At 55.7% G+C, this 24,331-nt stretch overlaps 1 protein-coding gene, 1 long non-coding RNA gene and 1 pseudogene across 2 annotated transcripts in view; 1 reads left to right on the top strand and 2 right to left on the bottom strand.

The window, feature by feature from the left end:
- Positions 1 to 14,520, bottom strand: part of OSGIN1 (oxidative stress induced growth inhibitor 1) — a 34,104-nt gene extending 19,584 nt beyond the window's left edge. The window contains exon 1 of the mRNA XM_070451468.1: positions 14,437 to 14,520. The gene's annotated coding sequence lies outside the window, so the exon portion shown is untranslated. The remainder of the gene's footprint in view (positions 1 to 14,436) is intronic.
- Positions 13,856 to 24,082, top strand: LOC139029946 (uncharacterized). The gene is made up of 4 exons (XR_011482280.1): positions 13,856 to 14,915; positions 19,294 to 19,420; positions 21,977 to 22,103; positions 23,822 to 24,082. It is a non-coding gene; the product is annotated as an uncharacterized lncRNA (long non-coding RNA).
- LOC139029945 (large ribosomal subunit protein uL6 pseudogene) lies at positions 23,024 to 23,751 on the bottom strand (annotated as a pseudogene).
- Positions 24,083 to 24,331: the final 249 nt, after the last annotated feature.

Below are 24,331 nucleotides of genomic sequence, written 5' to 3' on the forward strand. Positions count from 1 at the left end.
CCTGTGTGGGCCCAGGGGGGCCTGTGGGCTTTCTGGTCCTGTGGCCACGGGAAGCAGGATTCCAGACCCCTGTCCCTCCCCTCTGAGGTCCCGCTCCCTCCAGAGTCTCTGACAAGCCGTGCCTTAGGCCTCGCCCCTCCCTGCTGGGTCCCTCCAGGGCTCCCAGTCGAGGGGTCCCCCCGTGCCCACGCTGTCCCCCGCAGGCCGCCCCGCCTCGCTTTCCTCTCATTCTGGACAAGCCTCTCCCGAGCCCGCCGCTCAGAGGGCACGGGGATGACTGCAGCTGGCATGCCCCGAGCCCCTGCGCTCGGGTTTATAACCCGGAGGCCCCCGCCTCACCAGCCAGACCAAGCAAGACCACCCGCGCTTCATGCCCAGTGTCCTGAGTTAGGGAGAAGACCGCGTGGGGGGGCTTCAGAGGGAATGGGGTTGAGGGTGGGGGGGTCACGGGGGTGGCCGCAGTTCTGCTGAGGTGGCCTGGTCATCGGGGGGAGCAGGGGAGGCAGAGGGAAGACGGACGCCCCCAGGATGGAACTGGGCGGCTGTGCTGGAGGAACTGGGGGAAGGCGGGAAGGGTTCAGGGGAGCCGCAGGGGCTGGTCGAGGCCGGGCCCCGCAAAGAAACAGCTGGGAGACGAGTTGGGCTGCAGGGCAAGCCCCTGCCTGGCCATCAGGGCTCCGGAGCAGTGCGTAGGCTGCGGCGGCTGCCTGGCGAGAGTTGGCAGTGCCTCGGGCCAGGATGCTGGCGGTTTGGGGCGACAGCGGACACGGGCGCTCGGTCCATTCTGGAGCCAGCGTCAGTGTGACTCAGGGACAGATTGTCATCCAAGTGAGGGGTGCCATCCTGCTCAAGGCGGAGCAGCTCACTGGCTCTCCCCAAAAGAAAAGCCCAAATCGGTGCAACCTGCCAATTCCTATGGCTGAAATATTCCCAACATGGCTGGAGTTGAGACCAAACTGAACCCCAGCTGGCTCCTGGTTCCTTCTGGTCACCGTCTTCTTCCTTATCCCCATCCCCTTTTGCCTTCATCGTCATTACAGCCATCATCTACATCATCACCATCATCTCCACCATCTTCATTGTCACCACCACCATCATTTTCTTTATCACCATCCCTTCATCAGCAGCATTGCTGGGTTGAGGGATAAGAGGACTGCTCTTTACCCATAGTTTCAAATCTTCGGCTATGGCTGAGTCCTACTTGCCCATTTTAAACAGGGGGGCAATCCTGTGGTGGAGAAGGAAATGGTAACCCACTCTAGTATTCTTGCCTCGAGAATTCCATGGGCAGAGGAGCATGGGGTTGCAAAGAGCCGGACATGACTGAGCAGCTAACACTAATGCAGTCCCACGGTGGCACCGAGCTGGGAGTAAGGAGATGGCCGGGACAAGGGGGTGTCTGTCTGGACGGACGAGAGCCCCATCTTGTTCACAGCACTGCGTCCAGCAGGACCCGACAGGCCCCGGCTGCTTGCACTGACGGGGGAGCCTGGGCCACCTGCCGCCTCCTCGCTGCAGCGCTGGGTCGCCACCCTAGGGCACGGACAAGCCGGGGCAGGCCCTTGGAGGCTCCGTGTGTGTGGTGCTGGGGGAGATGGGGGGCAGCCTGGCTGTCCGGGGTTGGCAGGGCGCCCGGACTCCTCACCGCCGAATGATGTTTGCACTGTTGGTGACAATGCTCTGGCAGGGGAACCCGAGGCCCTGGGGCTAAACCATCAGGGGGCTGGGCCCGGCTCTGCTCTCTCCGCAAGTCCTGATGGGGACGGGCTTGTCCAGCCCTGGCCGTCAGGGACTCTGGACATGACCCCGGGGCACCGCGGCCCTCTTCTTCCTTCTGGAGCCCAGCCTGCACCCTCTCTTTGAAGAGGGTGGGCAGACGTGTCCCCCTAGCCTGGGGGCAGGAGCACATGGCTCTCTGCTCAGGTGCCTCCTGCTCGGGCACCGGGACTCAACGCTCAGAGGGGGCTGCCCCAGGAGCCCAATGTCTCACCTCCCGGGGGAGAAGCTGGGGTCCGCGAGGGGAAGGGGTGCCTCAAGGGGCCACCACGCTGCTTCTCCCTTCTGCCATGAAGGGAGACAGACCCCACTCACCCTCCAGGAGATGAAGAGCTGCAGGGAGACGAGCCGACGAGCACGTGAAATAGACTCACAGGCGCAGAAAATAAACTCATGGTTACCCGAGGGGAAAGGGGGGAGGGGCACCTTAGGAGTTTGGGGTTAACAGATGGACACTGTCACACATGAAATAGACGGACGACCCTGGCCTACCGCACAGCTCTGGGAGCTACCTCAGTACCTTGTAATGATATGTAGCCGGAATTGGAAAAAAAGAGAATCACTTCACTCTCCACCTGAAGCTAGCCCAACATCGGAAATCAACTATACTTGGATTAAAAAAAAAGGCACATCAAGGCAGCGATGGCAGACCTTAAGCCCAACGGGAGCCCTTCTGAGCCCCGAAAGCCTGAGCAGTGGCCCCGTTCAGAGGCGCAGCGGGGAGGGTCTGCCAGCCAGTCGTTTTCAGGGTAAGAGACACCTCACAGCAAAGGCATTTAGCAACACCTGAGTGTGGTAACGAGCGCTTTCTCTCAGTTGTTCATGCTGTCATCAAGCTCTGAGCTCCCACCAGACCCCAAGTCCTACTACAGAGGCCTCGAGACTGGAGCCGGTCCTGTCTCCAGCCTTGGACGATCAAGTGCCCGGCACCCAGGGCTCCACGGCCCCTCCTCGCCAGGCCTCCCCACACCCACCAGCCCGGAGCTCCTGCTGGGCTTCTCCTTGGCAATCAGAGTCCTGGGCTCGAGACCTGAACGCACCCCCATTCCTGGGAGGGGTCCCCAGAGCCAGCGGGGCATGGCATCCCGTGGCTTCCCCACCATCACCTCCCCCCATCTGTCCGTGTCCTAGGGGCCCTCCCTCTCTTGCCTGCATCGCGCTGATCTGCAGTCACTGTTCACCCCACACAGTGGGTGTAACATAACTCCCAGTGCAGTCACGCTTACGAAGTGTGCAGATGTGCACACCCATGTGCCATCCCACCGGTCATGACGCAGGACACACCCAGCCTCCAGGAACGCCCCACCTTCTGACCCTGGTCCCCACGCGTTGGTGTTGCCTGCTCGAAACTTTGCCATCAACGGAATCTCACAGATTCACGTCTGGATCTCTGGCTCTGGGATCCACTCACGCATGGCGGGAGGGCAGAGTCCCAACTGGGCAGCCTTGCCAGGTCCTCCATCACCGGCCCTGCTCATCTCCTCAACCATATCGCTGGCTCTGGGCCAGCATGGACCTCACGTTTCAGCCGTGTTGAAGGCACACACGTCACTTCTGTCCTTCTGCACCGACTGTCCTTTCCGCTCCATTGCCCCCCCACCCCCGCCTTATCTTCTGAGATCTGACCAGAGCGTCTTGGAGACCTGCTGACATCTCTCGGGCGCTGACCTGCATCTTCCGGCCACGTCCACCTGCCTGCTCGAGGCCACGTTGGCTCGAGGGCTCTGCTGAGCACCCTGGTTTGCACTGTCGGGGGGGGGGGGTGCCCCTTGGTGAAGGCAGCTCCTTCCTGGCCTCAGTGAACGTGCAGTAAAGACACATCTGCTCGTGCTAATGCCCACACGTCCAGAGTGTGCAGCCCTGGGAATCAGAGCACATCCATGACCCCCGAGTGGCCGCCCAGGTCAAGACACGGAGCACTCGGGGACCTCCGTCTGCCTCTTATCCCCAGAGGTCAGTGTTGCCTGTTCTTGAACCTGACATAAGGAACCACACAGAATGTCTGCTCCGTGTCTGCCTGCCCCTGCTCACTCCAGACTCACTCCTTTCAGAGACACCTCCCTGGGCCTGTCCTGCCGCCTCGGGGACTGGCGGCCTTGGGAGAGTTCCTTCCTCTCCCAAGATTTCTCTTCCTCCTTCTCCTTCCGTCCTCAGCCTGGGAGGGAGCTTTGTCAGCAAGTTACCCTTGAAATCCAGGGACCCGAGCCGTGGCCGTGCCCTGGTCCCACTCGGGGGTGCCCGTCACTGTCCCTGCCCCCTGAGCCTCACTGCAGCTCCTCTTTGCAACACCCCCCCCACCGATGTCTGGTCCAGCATGTGACCCTGGCCCACCTGGCCACACCTCCAACCTGAATCCTCAAGGTGGGGTCCCCAGACCAGCAGCATCAGCACCCCCTGGGAGCTCAGAGAAGCAAGTTCACCACAGACTTACTGTCTGGGAAAAACCCTCTCTTTCTTTCCTTTGGTCTCATACTCCCAGCACTTCTGACCACAGATGTGTGGGTGTCTGCCCACAGCGACTGAGTGTCAGACCCCAGCTGGGCGGGGGGGGGGCTCCTATAGTTCAATTTTGCCACTAGCCAGAGACTGCACAGACCCCACAAGTTAAGGGCTCAGTTTCACCAGGTGACCCCACTTCAGATGACCCACAATTCTGTCCGCCTCAGCTACAAATCAGAGGTTCCCATGAACCACCCACCCTTGGCTTCGCTATTTGCTGGAGGAAACCCGGGAAAACACTTTTAAATAGGATTGCCGATTTACTAACTACAAATGATGTTTTAACGGATACAAATAAACAGACAGATGAAGAGAGAGACGGGGGAGGTCTGGAAGGGTCCTGAGCACAGGCTTTTCTGTCCCCCGTGGAGCTGGCATGTGCCATCATCCTGGCACGCGATCACGTGCACCCACCTGGCAGCTCTCCAAACCCCATACTTTGGGGACGTTTATGAGGCTTCATCAGGTTCAGTTCAGTTCAGTCACTCAGTTGTGTCCGACTCTTTGTGACCCCATGGGCTGCAGCACGCCAGGCTTCCCTATCCATCACCAACTCCTGGGGTTTATTCAAACTCATGTCCATCAAGTTGGTGATGCCATCCAGCCATCTCATCCTCTGTCGTCCCCTTCTCCTCCTGCCCCCAATCCCTCCCAGCATCAGGGTCTTTTTCACTGAGTCAGTTCTTCACATCACATGGCCAAAGAATTGGAGTTTCAGTTTCAACATCAGTCCTTCCAATGAGCACTCAGGACTGATCTCCTTTAGGATGGACTGGTTGGATCTCCTCGCAGTCCAAGGGACTCTCAAGAGTCTTCTCCAACACCACGGTTCAAAAGCATCAATTCTTTGGCACTCAGCTTTCTTTGTAGTCCAACTCTCACATCCATGCATGACTACTGGAAAACCCATAGCTTTGACTAGACATACCCTTGTTGGCAAAGTAATGTCTCTGCTTTTTAACATGCTATCTATGTTGGTCATAATTTTTCTTCCAAGGAGTAAGTGTCTTTTAATTTCATGGCTGCAGTCATTATCTGCAGTGATTTGGGAGCCCCAAAAAATAAAATCTGCCACTGTTTCCACTGTTTCCTCATCTATTTGCCATGAAGTGATGGTACTAGATGTCATGATCTTAGTTTTCTGAATGTTGAGCTTTAAGCCAACTTTTTCACTCTCTTCTTTCACTTTCATCAAGAGGCTTTTTAGTTCTTCTTCACTTTCTTCCATAAGGGTGGTGTCATCTACGTATCTGATGTTATTGAATTTCTCCTGGCAATCTTGATTCCAGCTTGTGTTTCATCCAGCCCAGCGTTTCTTATGATGTACTCTGCATATAAGTTAAATAAGCAGGGTGACAATATATAGCCTTGACGTACTCCTTTTCCTGTTTGGAACCAGTCTGTTGTTCCATGTCCAGTTTTAACTGTTGCTTCCTGACCTGCATACAGATTTCTCAAGAGGCAGGTCAGGTGGTCTGGTATTCCCATCTCTTTCAGAATTTTCCACAGTTTATTGTGATACACACAAAGGCTTAGACAATAAAGCAGAAATAGATGTTTTTCTGGAACTCTTGCTTTTTCAATGATCCAGCTGATGTTGGCAATTTGATCTCTGGTTCCTCCGCCTTTTCTAAAACCAGCTTGAACATCTGGAAGTTCACAGTTCATGTATTGTTGAAGCCTGGCTTGGAGAATTTTGAGCATTACTTTACTAGTGTGTGAGATAAGTGCAATTGTGCTGTAGTTTGAGCATTCTTTGGCATTGCCTTTCTTTGGGATTGGAATGAAAACTGACCTTTTCCGGTCCTGTGGCCACTGCTGAGTTTTCCAAATTTGCTGGCATATTGAGTGCAGCACTTTCACAGCATCATCTTTCAGGATTTGAAATAGCTCAACTGGAATTCCATCACCTCCACTAGCTTTGTTCGTAGTGATGCTTCCTAAGGCTCACTTGACTCCACATTCCAGGATGTCTGGCTCTAGGTGAGTGATCACATCATCGTGATTATCTGGGTCATGAAGATCTTTTTTGTACATTTCTTCTATGTATTCTTGCCACCTCTTCTTAATATCTTCTGCTTCTGTTAAGGCCATACCATTTCTGTCCTTTATTGAGCCCATCTTTGCAAGAAACATTCCCTTGGTATCTCTAATTTTCTTGAAGAGATCTCTAGTCTTTCCCATTCTGTTGTTTTCCTCTATTTCTTTGCATTGATCACTGAGGAAGGCTTTCTTGTCTCTCCTTGCTATTCTTTGGAACTCTGCATTCAAATGGGAATATCTTTCCTTTTCTCCTTTGCTTTTCGCTTCTCTTCTTTTCACAGCTATTTGTAAAGGCCTCCTCAGACAGCCATTTTGCTTTTTTGCATTTCTTTTTCTTGGGGATGGTCTTGATCCTGTCTCCTGTACAATGTCACGAACCTCTGTCCATAGTTCATCAGGCTCTCTGTCTATCAGATCTAGTCCCTTAAATCTGTTTCTCACTTTCACTGTGTAATCGTAAGAGATCTGATTTAGGTCATGCCTGAACGGTCTAGTGGTTTTCCCTTCTTTCTTCAATTTAAGGTCTGGAAGGGGCCTGAGCACAGGCTTTTCTGTCCCCGTGGAGCTGGCGTGCGTCACCCTCCCGGCACGGGGTCACGTGCACCCACCTGGCAGCTCTCCAAACCCCATACTTTAGGGCCGTTTATGAGGCTTCATCAGGTAGGCATGATCAATTATTAACTCACTCTCCAGCCTTTCACCCCTCCCTGGAGGGCGGGACGGGCGCGGAAATGTCCAAGCTGCCCATCCCTGTGGTGGTGACCAGCCTGTGGGGACATCCTGAAGGTGTCCCCGAGCCCGTCCACAGTCACCTCATTACTACAAGAGATGCTCCCCTCACCCAGGAAATCCCAAGGACTGAGGAGCCCTGTGTCCTGAGCCAGGGTCAGTGATCAACCATTAATATAAAGGATGCTGGTGGCATTTTATCGTATGGGAAATGACAAAGGTTTTATATGCTCTGGCCGGGAGCTGGGGATGTGGACCAATACATATTGTATCCCAATATCACACTCACCAAATCCAAGACTTGGGGGTGAGGCTTGGCAATCTGGGTTCTCACAAACCCTTCAGGGATCCTGGTGCAGCTCAAGGTGAGAAGTACGGATCCCTGGTGTGGGAACACGCTGGCCATGAATCCATCAAATGGGAACATGACTTCTCTGGAGTAGAAATGTGTTATCGTTTCTCTAAACACTGCCAAGGGGGTCCCAGTGCTTGGGGCTGACATGGTCTGCTGTCATCGGAGCACTAGACCCCACCTCCTCGGGCACAGACGCCCGCCCCACGCCACGGGGGATGAGGATCAGAACTGGGTGTCTCTTGCTGTGTTTGATCAGAGGGAGAGGTGGGCAGGAAGCAGGTCAGAGGGCAGGAGGAGAGAGCGGTTGGGCCGTGCTGTGCTGGCGAACACACAACAGCCGGTTCCAGGGGGTGGACCAGCCCCGGTTCGCGGTGTCTGCCGATTTCGGCGGTGTAAATGCTCCTGCTACGGGCGATTTCCTGTTCCCCACACCACAGCCTTACACACGGAGCTGGGAAGAGACATGCAGGAGCATTTGCAGACACATCGATGTAGGCAACCTCACGACTGCAGCTTGCAGCGAAATGGAGCGAAGTCATTAGGCAGTGATGCCTTCTGAGTAGGTATCATCTTTGGTGGAGTGTGATGCGTTAATTCTAAGTTCACATAATTTAATTCTTCAGAACGGGTGTGCTTAGAAGCTGGCTCACAACATTCCCGAAGGGTTAAGCGTTGGCTCCTGTAGGCAGGCAGGCCGGCTGTCTGCCGCTTGGGATCGTCCCCCTGGGGGTGCGCTCCAGACCCGCGGTGCCTCCTCCCGGTCTGCCTCTGACCCGGCTCCCGGGACATCTTCTCCTCTTGCCCCTTAGCCCGGGCAAAACTCAACGTCTCTCCTTGTGCCCCAGTTGGGGACCCCAAACCTGGTGTCCTGGGGCTGGGGGACAGTGAAGCAGAAGCCCAGCGCTGCCTGGACCCCAGCCCCCTCCACTTCTGTTAGTTATCACTCTTCTGCAGAGGATGAGATGGTTGGATGGCATCACTGACTCAATGGACATGAGTTTGAGCAGACTCGGGGAGATGGTGAAGGACAGGGAAGCCCTGGCATACAGCAGTCCACGGGGTTGCAAACAGTCATATCCAACTTAGCAACTGAACAACAACAACGCAGTGGGAGAAATGATTCTGAGGCCAGAGACCAGAAACCCGAGGTGGGGGGTGGGGCAAGCTTCTGGAGGACAGAAAAGCTCTCTGTGAAAGTGCCTGCATGCGCGGGACACGTGGATGGACCTTGAACTTCAGAGTCAGGAGAGCCTGCCTTCAAGTCCCTCCACTGCAACCCTCCAGTTCTCTGATCCCTATCCCTGGACCTAATATATAACACTTTGCAACAACTTGCAAAGTATTTTGAAAATTAAATGAGCTAATGTACACACACACACACACACACACACACACACACACACACACACACACACACTAAAGAAAGTGTCTGCATCCCTCAGGCATGTGGGTGGGCGGGATGGCCGGAACTCTCTCTGGCACGATGACACTGCACATGGCCTTGGACCTGGCAAAGCCTCAGGAGGTGTTTGTCTCAGAGACGGACTCGCACCTGTGCGAGACGCTGGTGGCCTCGAGTTACTCATCACAGCATTGTTCCAAAGAAAACGGGACACACGGCCCAAGTGCCGCTCAGCAGGAGACTCATTACATGTGGGGAAGGTTCTGGCGCCTTCTGACAGTGGAATATTTCACAGCCATTCTTTTCGGGATGACGTGAAATGTACTCCATGACTGAGAGTGAAAACATTACATCGGGGTGGCAGCAAGGCTTTGCTTCCATTTGCAGGAAATGAAGAAAGGAAGGGAGAGGGGAGGACGGCGTGCGGTCTGGGAGGACACCGGGCAGCAGGCGTCCCAGGGTGGGGACTCGGCTGGCTGGGACCCAGCTTCTCACGGGAAACTCACTGGCACTTTCTGGAACTGGGCCATTTTCATGTATCATAGTGTCTGGTCAATCAAGAGATACAATTCAAACACAAATGAATACACACGCTCCTGGTACTTAACAAACGCCTCCTCCTGTTCATTGTCAGCTCAGCCTCATCACCTCGGACCCCTGAACTTGAGTGAGGCCAGCCCCCCCAGCCCCCTGCTGGCTGGTCAGGGGGCACCACTTGGCGGGACCCTGGTTTGGCAGGCAGGACCCTGTGTCTCTCTTGTCTGCGGGTTTCACATCCATCCTCTCATCCTGTCCTTTCTCGGTGGGCTGAGTGTGGTTCCACCCGCTTGAGAAGAGGGACGTGAGAGCTGGGTGTGCAGTGAGGTGCCCACGGCCTTGCCCGGCGGGTGGGGGGGGTGGGGACCACACCCCTGTACACCCTGCAGCCTCCGTGTCCGGATCAGGGCACACCAGCCACGTCTGTGATCACCTGACCGCTGCACCAGGACCCCGCTGCTCTCGACGGACACCTCCTTCCAATGGAGGAAGCCTGATTTCAGGCGTTTTCGCCTTCCTTTCTGAGGAGATGGGGTTTCCACGCTGACACATCTGGTGGCTGAGTATGTGTGTGTGTGTGTGTGTGTGTGTGTGTGGGTGGGTGTTTAAAGCGGCATTTCACAAACTTACTGACCATGCACCCATTCCTCAAGGTGCATTTTGCAGAACCTGTTCCTTGTAACACACTTTGGGATCCCCAGGTTAGTTATTTACATAAATAGCCCTTGTCACCTGTGGAGGCCTGGAGTCCGGGGACCCGGTGAGTGGAGAAGGATGGTTGAGGACTGGGAGGCCAGAGGACAGCCGAGCCTCCACCTCTCAGCCTGGCCCGCCTCATGTATTCACCTGGGGCCAGCTCCAGACATGTGGGTTTAATTGGTGTGGGGTGTGGCCCAGGCACTGGGGTTTTATTTCCCAGGTGATTTCTGTGTGCAGCTGGGCTTGAGAACCACTGCTCCGGAGCCAGGCTCAGCGGGTGGGGCAAGAGGGAGGGCCTGTGTATGGCAATCTTGGTCACGTTAATAATGGCATCACCTACAGAATGTGGGGGGTGATGTCCTGCTTGATCAACAACCAAGCAGTGGGCAGGGCGTGGGAAGGGAGTGGGCTTGCTGAGGAAGTGACACCTCCACTGTGGCCGGGAGGATGCGAAGGAGCCTCCAGGCAGAGAGGACCTGGGGTTGGGAGGGCTGTGGTGGGTGCAAGGGCGGCCTTGGGACCCAGGGTGCTGAGTGCTGGGGTGAGGGTGGGGATGCCGGGGAGGGGGGAGGCACAGGGCTGGCCACACAGGGCTCTGAGCAGCAAGGTGGCGACAAGCTAGGCTCAGGGCTTGCTTCCCTGCTGTGTGGCCTGGGCAAAGTGACTTAACCACTCTGGGCCTCAGTTTCCCCACAGGTGAAATGAGAATAAGAATAATAAGCACTACACAGGACTGGAGAAGACTCTTGAGAGTCCCTTGGACAGCAAGGAGATCCAACCAGTCAATCCTAAAGGAAATCAACCCTGAATGTTCATTGGAAAGGCTGATGCTGAAACTGAAGCTCCAGTACTTTGGCCACCTGACGCGAAGAGCCTACTCATTGGAAAAGACCCTGATGTTGGGAAAGATTGAGGGTGGGAGGAGAAGGGGACGACAGAAGATGAGATGGTTGGATGGCATCACCAACTCAGTGGACATGAGTTTGAGCAAGCTCCGGGAGATGGTGAAGGACAGGGAAAACTGGTGTGCTTCAGTCCATGGGGTCGCAAAGAATTGGACGCAAGTCAGTGACTGAACAACAGCAAGACCACGGGCATGGGGATGGCACTTAGCGCTGAGAACTCCCCCTGACCACAGTGAGCCCGGCAGAAATGCCAGCTGCCCCCACCACCACCAGTATCGCCGTCACCGCCGTTGCCGGGGGAGCCCAGGAGGCAGAGCTGGGGCTGGGGCTCCGGGTCTTTTCCGTTCACCGCTCCCTCCCACCTCTCCTCACACACACAACCCGATCTGGAAGCTTCTGCAGCTGGCAGGGGCCCAGGGGCTGGAGCCCGTCCAGGCCCCGGAGCTTCCGTGTCTCTAAGGCTGTGACCATATCCCTGGGGAAGGCCCAGTGCCCCGCCCACCCCTGGCCGTCCCGGCCTCCTGCTCCGAAGCGGAGGAGCTGGGGTGCGGCCTCCGGTTGCGCGGTGATGGGCAATGCTATGGGGTCACAGTCACGGGGGCCTTGCTGGGGCTCGGGGGGCAGAGCCAGGGACCCTCCTGGCCCTGGTGGGGACTGGGTGGGGCCGCGGCCTGGATGAGGGCCTGACTCCCTGTGCCAGGCTGCCCCCCCCGCCCCGCCGCCGTTCCCGGGCAGGCAGTGACTGGCAGAGGGAGACACAGCCAGACAAAGAGGCGGGGCCTGCCTGGGAGCCCAGAGTGGGCGCCCCCACTGCCCACCGACCCCTCCCCAGAGCAGTGCTCTTCGTCCTCCCAGCTGCTCAGAGTCAACCTTTACACGCCCACCCGGTCAGCAGATCCCACCGACTGTGCCCGCAAACATATTTGCAGTTTGACCACCTGGCACCCCCCTGGTTGCTGCCATGTCTCTGCCCTGTGTTGCTGCAAAGCCTTCTGTCCGCACGGGGTGCTGGGTCTGACCATGCAGCCACTGGGACAACCACACCAAACATGGCTGGGGGGGTCCGAGCCCTCCGGCGACTTCCCTCTCACCCGGGTGTAAAGCATTCTTTCTGACCTGGCGTCACCTGTCGGATCTCTCTCTGCCTCCCTGGGCCTCTCCTGGGCTTGCGCCCACCACAGGGCCTTTGCACTTGCTTCGAGAATGCTCTTCCCCCAGACATCCCTGGGCCTTGTTCCCTAATTCATCCAGGGCTCTGCTCAGATGTCTTCTCAGAGGCCAGAGCCCAGAGCCCAGGATAAAACAGCACACCCCTGCCCTCCTCACCCGTTTGTCTACACAGCTCTCACCACCACTTCCGCACCACATGCTTACTTGCTCATTTGTTTGTCTTAATCCACCTGGGGACGCAGCTTCCCAGAAGGCAGGGTGTTTTCTGCTCTGTTCCCAAGTGGCTGGCAAATGCCCAGGACAGGGCCTGGCACACAGGTGTTCCCTGAATACCACTGCATGAATTGAGCCCACAAACACTCCTTCAATGAGAGACAATTAAGACACCCCTCCGGGGCTCCGTCCTCTGGGGCTGACCGCTCAGCCCCTGCAGATGTGACATGGGAGCGGTCAGCTCTCCCAGGACAGCTGCAGACCCCTGGCTCCCCGGTTTCTCATCTGTAAGTGAGCGGGTCCCCCGGGGTCCTCCCCGAGACTCTCCACTCACACATTCTGGATGTCTGGCTCTACTGCTCCCACATTCTATATCAGGGTGCATGTTTGGGGGCGGGGGGTGGTGCAGGGAGTAGCTAACAGGAATTGTCAGTCGAGATGCAAGCTTAGCCACAAGAACTGCTACGAGGCAAACCCGTGTGTCTCCACGTCGGTGTCCAGACCCCACCATATCCTGGGGAGAGGAACCTGGACAAGAGGGTGAATGGCGGCCCCACGAAAGAAACATCTGAGTCCTAACCCCAGAAACCTCTGAACACGGCCTTGTTGAGAAAATCAGGTCTTTGCAGATCACAAGGAATCACGCTAAGGATGCTGAGATCTTCCAGACTGAGTGGGGCCTAAATCCAGTGATGCGTGTCACAGAGAGGGAGTTCTCACGGGGACAGGGAAGGCTGTGTGACCCCAGGGGCAGGGCGGGGAGGGATAGGGTCACAGCCAAGGGACCTGGAGCCCCCAGGGGCTGGAAGAGGCAGGAAGGACCTTCCCAGAGCCTTGGGGTGGGGCCCCGACCACACCTGACTTGGGGCTCTGGCCACTCAGTTTGTGGTGGTTTGTTGTGACCGCCCTAGGAGCCTCCCGCAGGAGGACTGCAGGGGATTAAAACCTGCCGGGAAGGCGACCTTATTGAGGATCACCTTTCCTTCCAAGTTTCAGATCTGGGCTTTAAGCTTGGCCCCACCTGGCTCTGCTGCGTCCCAGGGTTGGGGTGTGGCGCGTCAGGGCAGGGAAAGTTCAGGGTGCAGGACCTACAGGGGCGCGGTGTTTGCTCCTGGAACAGGAGGCAGCGCGTGGGGTGCAGCCTGACCTTGGCTGCCTGTGACTGCGGCCCTGAAGCCCCAGTCAACCCTGCTGTCAACCCTGGAGGCCATTTAATACGCGAGAACGGGCGGTGAGAGTGGCATTCTACCACCACGGGCTCTCCGTGCGGAGGCGGGGTGCTCCCCAGGACGTGGGGGTGCCACGGACGGACCACTCCCCACCACGGGGCCAGCACTGCACTGCCTCACGTCACGGGCCTCCTTGGGGAGCGGGGGTTATAGACGAGGAACAAGAGGCTGCACGGCTCCCCAAGGGGACCCCTTCGCCCAGGAAGTGCAGGGCTGGGGTCACCACCTAGTGTGGCCACAGCATCCCCTGTCCGGGGGCCTTGGGGATCCTTGCAGCTCAGGTTCCTCTGCAAGACTCAGGGGGACCCACACCCTCGGGAAGCCCTAGATAGGCCTCCTGGGGAGCTCGTTGGCCAGCGACCCTGAGTCAGGGAGCTCGGGCCGGGCTTGGTCAGCCTGACCGGCGCCAAGGTGGGTGCCAGAGGTCCAGGGGAATAGCGGCAGGAGCGGGGGTGCGGCCACTCCCTCTCCCCCGGCCCTGGAGCAGCACGGGGTGGGACGCTGGCCGGAGCTGCTTCTTACAGAGGGTCCACGGGGGTCGGCTCCGGGTGGAGACGGGAGAAATAGCGGTCACTTACGAGGCTGATGACCTGCTTTGGCACCTTCTGCATGCAGTGGGGGAGGGAGGCGTCTGCCAGGGCCTCCCTGCACGGGCTCCCTTGGCCAGTTATCCCATTTTACTGCTGGGGAGACCGAGTCTCAGGGGTCACGACACCACCCCCGACTGTGTGACCAGAGCCCAGGGCTCCCGCCTGGGCCCCTGACTCCACAGCCCCCAGCTTCGCCCTCCACGCTCCGGGGCCACAAGGCCTGGTCACCACCTCTCTGGAGGCCTGCTTCCTCCCTGCTCCCTCCTCCCCGCAAGGCCGCCTTCCTTACCTGATGACAGGAGGGCTGGGTCTGCAGGGCGGAGAGGGGACCAGCGCTGGCTGGGGAGGAGTGGGCGCCGTGGACCTGGCCCTCCCCTGGGGGACCCCCCCCAACTTGGATGTGGCATCAGGGGAGCGGGGGGACTGGAGGCTGGGGCTGGCCCTTTTGTCGCATCACAAAGTCCTGCCCTGGGCTGGCCAGGGCTCTGCAGGGGGAAGCCTGGGAGAGCCTCTGCCCTCAGGACCCTGCTCCCAGGCCAGCTCCCGCCCTTAGCAGCACCTCTGCCATCCTCAGCCTTGGAGGGACACCTCGAAAATGGGTACATCTGGTCACACAGCCAAGACGTGGGAGCCACCTAAACGTCGACTGACAGGAACGGAGAGAGAAGATCCTTAAACCCAAAGGAACACCACTCAGCTGTAAAAAAGAAGGAGACCAGGCCATTTGCAGCAGCGTGGATGGAGCTAGAGATGATCCCACCAAGTGAGGTAAGTCAGATATCATACGACACCACTTACACGTGGAGTCTAAAATAGGACACAAGTGAACTTGCCTATGAAGCTGAAACAGACTCACAGACATAGAGAAGAGGCGGGCGGTTGCCAAGGGGAAGGGAAGGAGTGGGAGGTTGAGGTCAGCAGATGCAAACTATCATAAATTGAATGCACAAGAAACAAGTCCCCACTATAGCACAGGGAACTGTGTTCAATGTCCTGTGATAAACCATCACGGAAAAGCATACAAATAAATACTGGATGTGTATGTATAACCGAACCACTTTGCTACACAACAGAGATGAGCTCAACACTGCAGACCAACTCTCCTTCAATGAAAAAAGTAACATTTTAAAAATCCCTCTTCAGGTGCCAAGGGGTGGGGGTGGAGGAACCATTTTACAGTTTACCTGTTTTATAAACTAAGATGGTTACAACTACTTATTGTAAACTCAGAAATGGCTCCACAGCTCGTAAGTGATGACGCGGGGTTAGAACCCGTATCTGGGTTCAAATCAAACACATCCTAACCTCTGTTGTCGCAGGTAGTCTTCTGTAATGACAAAAGGAGGGGGAAACAATGGGAAGTGACAGTTTTCATGTGCCTGACGGTCACTGTGGAGCAAAGATGGCCACACAGAGCACGTGTGGGTGTTCCGTGGACGGGGCGGTGGGTTGGACGGTGAGAAGGTACAGGTGCGTCTAACTCAGGAACCGTCCTGTCACTCTGGGTGGCTACCCCTGTCCCTGCCGGAATCCCCTGGGTTTCTGCCATTGGAAAGGCAGGACCTCAGGCTGGGATGGTGTGTCTTCCTTCTCACCTGGTCTCTCCTGCCACTCGCATGCCCCTCTGCTCCGGAGCAGCGGCATACCCCACCCGCCCACCACCCAGCATCAGGCATGGTCACCACCCAGTGTCGGGCATGGTGGCCTTTTGATTCAAGGACACAAAGGAACATGGAGAGTGTTTCTCTGGGCTTGACTAGTGTCACTGCAGGAGGTTTAGGTTGGAGGGACAGAGGTGCTAGGTGTCCATCAGTAAATTTCTTGTGCATGTGGGCGTGTGTGTGAGACCCTCCAAAGTCCATGCCCCTGGCAGCCCCCTCCTGCCTGGCTGATGAGCCCCACTGCTGCCTCAGTGTACGACCTTCCTCTTCCGAAGGTCAGCTATCGGTTGCTGTCTTGCAGGGTGGCAGCCTCGTGATCCTGAGGTCATGGGTAAAAATCTCTTGGTGACAAGGAGGTTTTGAGAATTGCAGAAACTGGAACTGAAAGGTTAGGGGTGTGTGGTGCTTGTTTCAACAAGCTGACCCGTCTCTGTGACTGCACAGAACCCCAGGGAGAGTGGAGTCATGCAGATAAAAAGGTGCAAATGGTCAGAGTTTTAGACACTGTTGGCATGGGCTTCATTCAGCTCAGTGCGTTTTGGGGACCAGCCTGGGTATCTGAGGGCCTGAAGAGGTTGAGAGTACCTGGGGCCCTAAGCTCCTGTGTGCTGGCCTCTGAGCATTGCGTTTATGGAAAGGCTGTTTCTCTGCAGGTACAGAGCCTCCACAGCAAGTATCTAATAGCCCCAGGAGGGCCACTAACACTAGTATCCATGCAGGGAGGTCATGTGCAGACCTGTGTACAGATTTTTTTTTATTAGAAAATTTTAAAATATTTATGCAGCTGTACCAGGTCTTAGATCATAGCATGCATCATCTATTTTAGTTGTGGCACATGCGATCTAGCTCCCTGATCATGGATTGAACCCAGGCCCCCTGCACTGGGAGTGTGGCATCTTAGCCAGGGGAGGTCCTGTGTGCAGGTTTTCAAGTGAAGGTTTAATAAAGCATTTGTGGAGCTCAGGAAGGCCCACAGAGCCCAGGCAGCCCCCAGCATCAGGGTGCCAAGTCCTTTCCAGGTGAAATGGGGAGCCGCCCACCTCCTGGCCTGAACGGGCTGAAATGCCGGGTCTGGGTTCTGCCTGCAGGTGGCTTTCCTTCTGGTCCTTGTACTGACCATGGGGCCCTGGAGAGCAGAGCGGCAGGAGCTTCTGTGGACACGCCCAAGGGAGAAGTGTGAGTCCAGAGACAGGACCCTTCAGAAGGAAGGTCCCCGGAGTGAGAGGCACGTGCCAGCCTGGCAGCTCTTGGACAAGGCCAGGACCTCACTGAACCCTCTTCCGATGCCCATTCTTCCAAAGTCTTCCAAGTTCTGACCGGATCCTCAAGGGGAACGTCTGTAGATTGTCTGGTGCTCCGTCCAGTTTTCCCACTCTCTAACACACATCACAGACGGCAACCACGTTTATCCAGAATTTTATAATACTGCTTTGTCTGTAACATATTATTTATTGACACGAGATATTGAGTGTTCGTTATGACCATGATATAAAAATTGCCCCAGTTACCAAACGTCTGTAAGTTTGAGGCCATGGCTTCCGCATTTGGCAGGATTTGTGATCTGGGCTCGGTGCTTGAACCAGAAAGTCAGTCTTGAGTCAGCCTGCGTGGAGAGCCGACTGCAGGCCTGGGGAGGGGGTGCCCTAGGACACTGGGGAACATTTCCATTCTTCTCCACTGGAGACCGCCAGCTCCAGCTGGGGGGCCCTGAGAGCCTTGGGGTGGGGGCAGGGGTAGGTGAAGCTTTGCAGAAGCCAGTGGAGCAGCAGGCTTGGACAGCTCGGGTCACTTGGCTCCTGTGAGAAGATGGGGCGCCTGCAGCATCTGGGGGCAGTTTCAGGGGCTGCCGGGATCCAGTGGGTTTGTTACTTTGTTGTTTAGTTGCTAAGTTTTGTCGGGCTCTTGCCTTGCGAGCCCGTGGACTGTAGCCCGCCAGTCTCCACTGTCCATGGGATTTTCCAGGCAAGCATGAAAGTGGATTGCCATTTCCTTCTCCAGGGGATCTTCCTGACCCAGGGATCATCTCCTGCCTTGAAGGCGGATTCTTAGGGCTGAACCACTAAGGAAGCCCAGTGTTATCAAGCTGCGGTTAAAGGGCCCAAGTTCAGGAAAGGAAGGGGCAACACCGTCCTCTAGTGGTGAATGGTGTGCACAGCACCCACGATGCCCACGTTTGGGATCCAGGCTCGGAACCATTTTCAGCATCAGATTGGTCTCTGACCCTGCGTGACAATGGCAAAGGGGGATTTGCGGGCTGCTTCCCCCTTTGGCAACGGCGGGTCACCACCACAGGGCCACCGCACTTAAGAGTTTGCGTGTGGCTGACGCCGTGCTGGGCTCCTGTCCTCCGGTACAGACTGCGCTCATTGCCAGGCGGGGGCCTCGGGGACACTGCAGCTCAGCGGAGGGGAAGCGGGGCTGTGGGGAGGAGAATCGTGTCCTTGAACTTCCCTGTCCTGTGTTTGAAGGGAACCAGTCCCGATGGGTCTCAGGTCACAGGGCAGGGCTGTGAGAGCTGCACCCAGCCCGTTCCCCTGGGCCTCCCTCCGTGTCCTCAGGCATCAGTGGGGACACGGACTCCTGTCACAGCCCCTGCGGGGTCTCACACTGAACGCACGTCTGTATGTTCAGACTGTGCCTGCACCCACAGCCTTCCATCAAGGCAGCTGGGACCACGCTTCCTGGGTGGATTTCGAGGAACTGAGGTCCTGTGGGTCCCTGCGGGGGGAGGCCAATGCCCCGTTCCCACGCAGCAGCCCCAGGGGGCAGGACTGTGGGGAGAGCCAAGGCCAGGGGCCACGGCTGGCCAGGAGACCCTGCCCCCAAGGGGGGCAGCGAGGCTCAGGGTTCGGGGCACCCAGGGTGAGAGTCAGAGGCCCCCCTGCAGGTGTATTGTCAGTAACCGCGTGTGCGTCCTCAGTGGGCAAACCGGCCGTCCAAAATGGGACACTTCTGAGAGGGAAGGGGCCCTCTTGGAACGATGATGCCCAGCACAGGGGCACCTGGGACCGGGGCTGCCCCAGGCAGCAGGGACGACAGTCACGCCTGTCATTGGGTGTGCAGGTGCCAAGGAGAGGCGTGGATGGAGATGAGATTCTCCGGGGAAGAGAAGGGGGCTCCTGGGATCAGGCCTTGAGGCTGAGACTCGAGGGTGGGTGGGCGGCAGCAGGACGGCCAGGGGCGCGCCTGCTGGGGTGCTGAGTGATGAGCAGAGCGGGCTGCCCAGCCCTGACCGCTGCCGGAGGGTGCCTGCTGAAGGCTGCTGGGGGCGCTGGCCAAGCTGCTGAGAGGTGGACCCGGACGGGGTGGGGCCTGTGGGGTCCTCTCTGGGGCAGCGTGAAGCCTCTTCTCTCCCAGGAACAGCGTTTGGAACACTTAAGGCAGCTCTCTGGTCTCCCCCTTCCCTGCCAGTTATTGAGGTGGGACTACGTTATGCCTAGGGCTCACCTTGAGAGGCACATGAATGAGGACCATTGTTTCTCCAGTGGACAGAAAATACCTCCTGGGCCCTGGCTGCAAGCCCGGCATGGCGGGCAGATTCACAGGCACTTGAAACGGACAAGCCTGGAGGTTCCAGCCTTTGTCACCCACGCACAGCAGGCTCCATGGCAGGTGAGTTATGGCCCACCCTCGTGTACCCTCCTCCTGGGAACTGCCCCCGCCACTGGTCACCTCTCATCGCCACGAGAACAGTGGACACGGCTCCACTACACAGGTCAGGAGATGAAGTCGTCTTCCCGCAGGGCCCGTCTCCTCATTGCTCCACCCTGGCCAGGTCTATTGGGGTGATTAGAGGTGGGGCGACCCCAAGAGGTGGTCCCTGCAGTGGTGGAGCTGTGGGCAGACCCCAGGGTAGAAGAGGGTCCCCAGTAAGTAGCCCGAGGCCTTGGAGAGGACGTGGGGTCCTGGGCAGGACCCCAGAGCGTGCTCTGCTCCCCCCTGACCCCGGTGGTCCATGCTGCCTCCGCCCATGCGCTCAGCTGCCCTGGGTCCGAGGGGACAGGGGTCTTATGGGCTGATGCTGATGCTGTTTGCCCTGAACTTGCTGGAGCCGGCTGTCTGAGCCTGACCCACGAGGACACCCTGACTGCTCAGATTTTAGAGAAGCCGCTTGCTGACACCTTCCTGGGAGCCTCCCCCTTGCTGGAATGTTACTGTCACAGGACGTGCCCACCCCAGCCAGGCTGCCTCCCCGCCTCCCCCTCACTCCTGCCGGGTGCTGGCCTCTGGCTCTGGGGCTTTGCTTGGGTGGTGGGGTCAGGAGGCAGGGCAGTGCAGACAGCGCGGGGCAGGTCTGGCTCGGGCCCAGTTCCTGCCTGGGCAGCTGCTCAGCCCTCCTGGAGCCTTGGTGTCCTCATCTGCAAATGAGAGTCATTCCCTCGGGCTTCAGGGTGGGAGGCGCGGGGAGTGTCTGGCCCAGAACAGAGGTCAATGCAGTTTCTTCCTCCTTTTCTCAGTGATGAAGAATTGTCTCGTCAAGGGACTTTCCTGGCGGTCTTCCTGGTTGGGACGTCACCTTTTGGTGTGGGGTGTGTGTGTATGTGGGTTTGATCCCTAGTTGGGGAGCTAGGATGCCACACGCCTCAGAGCCAAGAAACCAGGGTATAGTGCAGATGCAACACTGAATATAACACATTCAATGAAGACTTAAAAAATGGTCCACGTTAAAAAAAAATTGTTTTAAAAAATTAGTCGAGAAATGCAATTTGAAAAGAAAAAAAAAAAGAGACCTGGGGTCACCTCTCCCACTTTTTCTAAACTGCAAAGAATGCAGCAGCTCTGTATGGTGATGAGAAATTATGGGGACGCTTCTTTTTCTATCCTAGAACACATCAAGATGGACTTTATTATTCCAATGAATGCCCTACAACTCTGCTAAAAATCAGAGACAGTTAGGTCCATTTAAATCTTAAATGTACCTTATGCCTAATTTAGAACAAAGCTCAGAGTAGGCTGATGATCGCAAAAGTGCTAAGAGATCCTCTACCCTTTTAAGCCACACAGAGAAGGTGGCCCCCTTCGGCAGAAGGGTAAAGCCCCTTGGTGACCGAGAGAGGGCAGGGCTGTGCAACCCTTAGCTCCCAAGATCCAGAGGGCAGAGACGGTCCAGCCCTCCGAGACAAAAGATGCAGGGTGGGTGCGTGGGTGGGGAACAGGGGCACGCAGGAGAGAAGGGGGGGGGGGGGGGCGGCTGGTATCTGCGTGACTCCAGCAAGCACGGAGTAGGCTCAGGGCCTGTTAGACAAGCCTCCGGCTGGAGAGCTCCGAGCTCGGGCCAAGCTGCTGAGCCCCCAGCCCCTCATCTGACAGTGGGGTGCTGCTTAGTTACTGGGGTGGCGAGGATGCCTCAGTGCACAGAAGCTCCTGGGAACAAACTAGTCCACTGACTCAGTCACCTCGTAGGACAGAAGCCAGGAAACCATCATGACGCTAATTTCTAGATAGATCTACACCCAGGTGAGTGTGACGGTGGTCCCAGAGTCCAGACATACGAACATGTGAGACCCGGTGGGACATGAACACTCAGAGTATAGCAGTCTCCATACCTACCCATCCAGTATGCATCATCAACCTGTCATCCACCCATCCATCCCATCATCCACCCATCCATCCCATCATCCACCCATCCATCCATCCCATCATCCACCCATCCCATCATCCACCCATCATCCACCCATCCATCCATCCCATCATTCACCCATCCATCCCATTCATCCAACCATCAATTCCATCATCCGCCCAGCACCCATCCAGCATGCTTCATCCAGTCTTCACAGAGCACCTACGTGAGAGGCATTATAAGAAATAAGACTTGACAAAAATGGAAAATTATCGATGACTGTGGAAGCTGGGTGATCAGCACACAGGGTCATTAAACTACTTGCCCACTTTTGTGTCTTCTGTTTGAAGATTCTCACATACGAGTTGAACAGAGATAAGGTGCAGAGTGCAGGAATTGGGGACTGCAGTCTCAGGCCCTGCCCGCCACATGCAAGTAGTCAGTGCCTAAACTCTTTCCAAGCTCTGGGGGGCGGTGACATTAGGCCCACAGAGCCCCAGCGCCTCCAGCATCAGCTCCAAGCAGCACCCAGGGGGACCCTGCTTCCACCAGGACACAGAAAAAGCACAGTTTCTAGCTGTGACCGAGATCACATTATGTGTTACCAGGCCCCAAGCGGCAAATTGAAGATCAGAGAAGGCCCAGGTGCCAGGAGCCATTATGAGATCCCACCCATGATGAGGTCATGAGAAGACCTGACACGCGAGGCTGTTCAGGACACAAGGGACCCTCCAGGTCGGCCCTGGCCTCTACCCCACCCTGTATCCTCCCCGCTTCTCTGCTGTTGTTCTTGTTTGCCCTGCTGCAGATTCTTGTGCTGCCTGCCGAGAGTTTTCCTTCTCCTCTTCCAATGAATAAAGACCAACTTTATAAATCTCCTGGACTCTGGTGCCCTATGAAGGGGCTAGGGATGAAGGAAATGCTTCATTCAAACCCTTCTGCTGGCACTCGGGCTTATTTGATAAATGTGTGCTCCCACTGCAAAAAATGCTCATGATTGTTCTAAACATCCTGAGCACAGTACGCTAACAAAAGAAACCATTAAGCATAGGTCCCTCCGCAGGGTGAGAAAAGCTCCACAAATAACCACAAATGTGCCTAATAAAAAATACTTTAGATAGAGATTAGCTGGTGACTTCTTGCAGGTAATTAACTTTTAGACTAAGAGCCTAAAAGTTTTGTGCCATATCTGCTGTTTTTGAAATCCTTTGCATTTCCGTTCTGTAAAAATGTAATCCTATCTAGTTTCCCATGGAGATGACGCCTAATAGAAAGAAAATAGATTAACCACAAAAAAGATAAGGTCGGCTACTGAAGTTGCTTAAAGTTACACCAGGTGCAAGCCATAAAATGTCAACAGGCCTGAAGGCCAAAAGATATTATACATAGAGATTAACCATAAAAAAGGCCCTAATAGGAACAGGGCCCTTTGGGGGGGTGAAGAAGCCCTATTAGAGAACACAAAAAAATTATTTTAAAAGCGGTTATTGGATCAGCGTTTGATTGCTGTTAATGTGCTGAGGTTGTGCAGTGGAAACTATTGTTAATATAGTTAAAGATCTAGAAAAATAAGAGTTTAGCCCTAGTGTATAAACAATAATTGTTCATTTTAGCCAGGAGTGCTAAACAGAGGCTGCCTCACCAGAGCCGCAGTCTTTTTTTTTTTTTTTTTCAAATCAAGAGTTTTTATTGTCTCTTTAAAATATCACAACTGAGTCCACAGAACCATCTGCTATCTTGTTTCTGAAGCAGGATCACTGAGATCTTATTCATCAGCCTGCTGAACTGTTCCTTTTTCAGAAACATAGATACCATCCAAAAATTTTCTGATATCCTTGTTTTTAACTGTGGTGGCTTGCTGAATCAAAGCAGCTGAATTTGACACAAGTTCAATGTCATTTCCTTCAAGAATCAACTCATCTTTCTGGGCTTGAGATACTGAACAGGCAACCCCTGGCCTCATTCGAACCCTGCGTATGTATTTTTCACCCAAAAAATTTTGGATTTCCACAAGAGAACCATTCTCCTGAATGACAACGTTGATGGGGAAGTGGGCATACACCGACCTCATCTTGTAACGGAAGCCCAGTGTAACACCCTTGATCATGTTCTGTACGTGGCTACAGATTGTGCGAACAGTGGCCAGTTCCTTTCTGTTTCCCCACCATTTGTCAACACGGAGCCTCTTCTTTTTCTTTCCAAGGAGACTGAGTTCTACATTGATGTGATTGAAGTCCCTCCGCAGGGTGCCTCTGGGGCCCTTCACAATAACTGTCCGTCCCTTCAAGGTAATGTCGACATTTTCTGGGATGTCGACAGTCTGATTGCTGAGAATGGTCTTCATTCTCGCAGTAGATGCGGCAAAGAGACGGAGCCGCAGTCTTTGTGTGCTAAACTTTTTAGATAAATTTTGCTAAAAACTTCTGCAAAAAGACTGACTTTTGTGTTAACAGGATTGTATTTCTACTATGTTGCAACCTGCTGTACCATGAAACTGCCACTTCTCTGTTTTCTGCTAACCTCAAGGCCAAAGGATAATGTACAAAACATCTATGGAAAAGACGCTCATAAACAAAAAGTCTACAGAGCACACCTGGTTTCGTGAAGGACAAGCTGATGTTAAATTAATTCTCTGTGCTTATCTTCCCCTTGGAAATGTACTAACTTAGGGTATAAAAGCTACGGTGAAAAATAAAGCGCAGGCCAGACTGCTGCACACTCTGGTCTGGTCTCTCTCTCTCACTCGCCGACGCCGTTCATCCTGAGGGTATCCCTGGACCCTGCGGGGGCAAGGACCCCAGCACCCAGGGATAGGTCTGGAAGGTGAAAGGCAAGGAAAGTGGGGGACCTGCCGTCTGATTCAACACCACATGCCCTGCGCCCCCCACAACCCCCTTCCCCTCTGGCCTCAGGCCACCCACTCCAGGCCGGCTTCTCAGAGACCAGACGTGCCTGTGGGCTGG

Source organism: Odocoileus virginianus, chromosome 20 (genome assembly GCF_023699985.2).
Source record: "Odocoileus virginianus isolate 20LAN1187 ecotype Illinois chromosome 20, Ovbor_1.2, whole genome shotgun sequence".
NCBI lineage: Eukaryota > Metazoa > Chordata > Mammalia > Artiodactyla > Cervidae > Odocoileus > Odocoileus virginianus.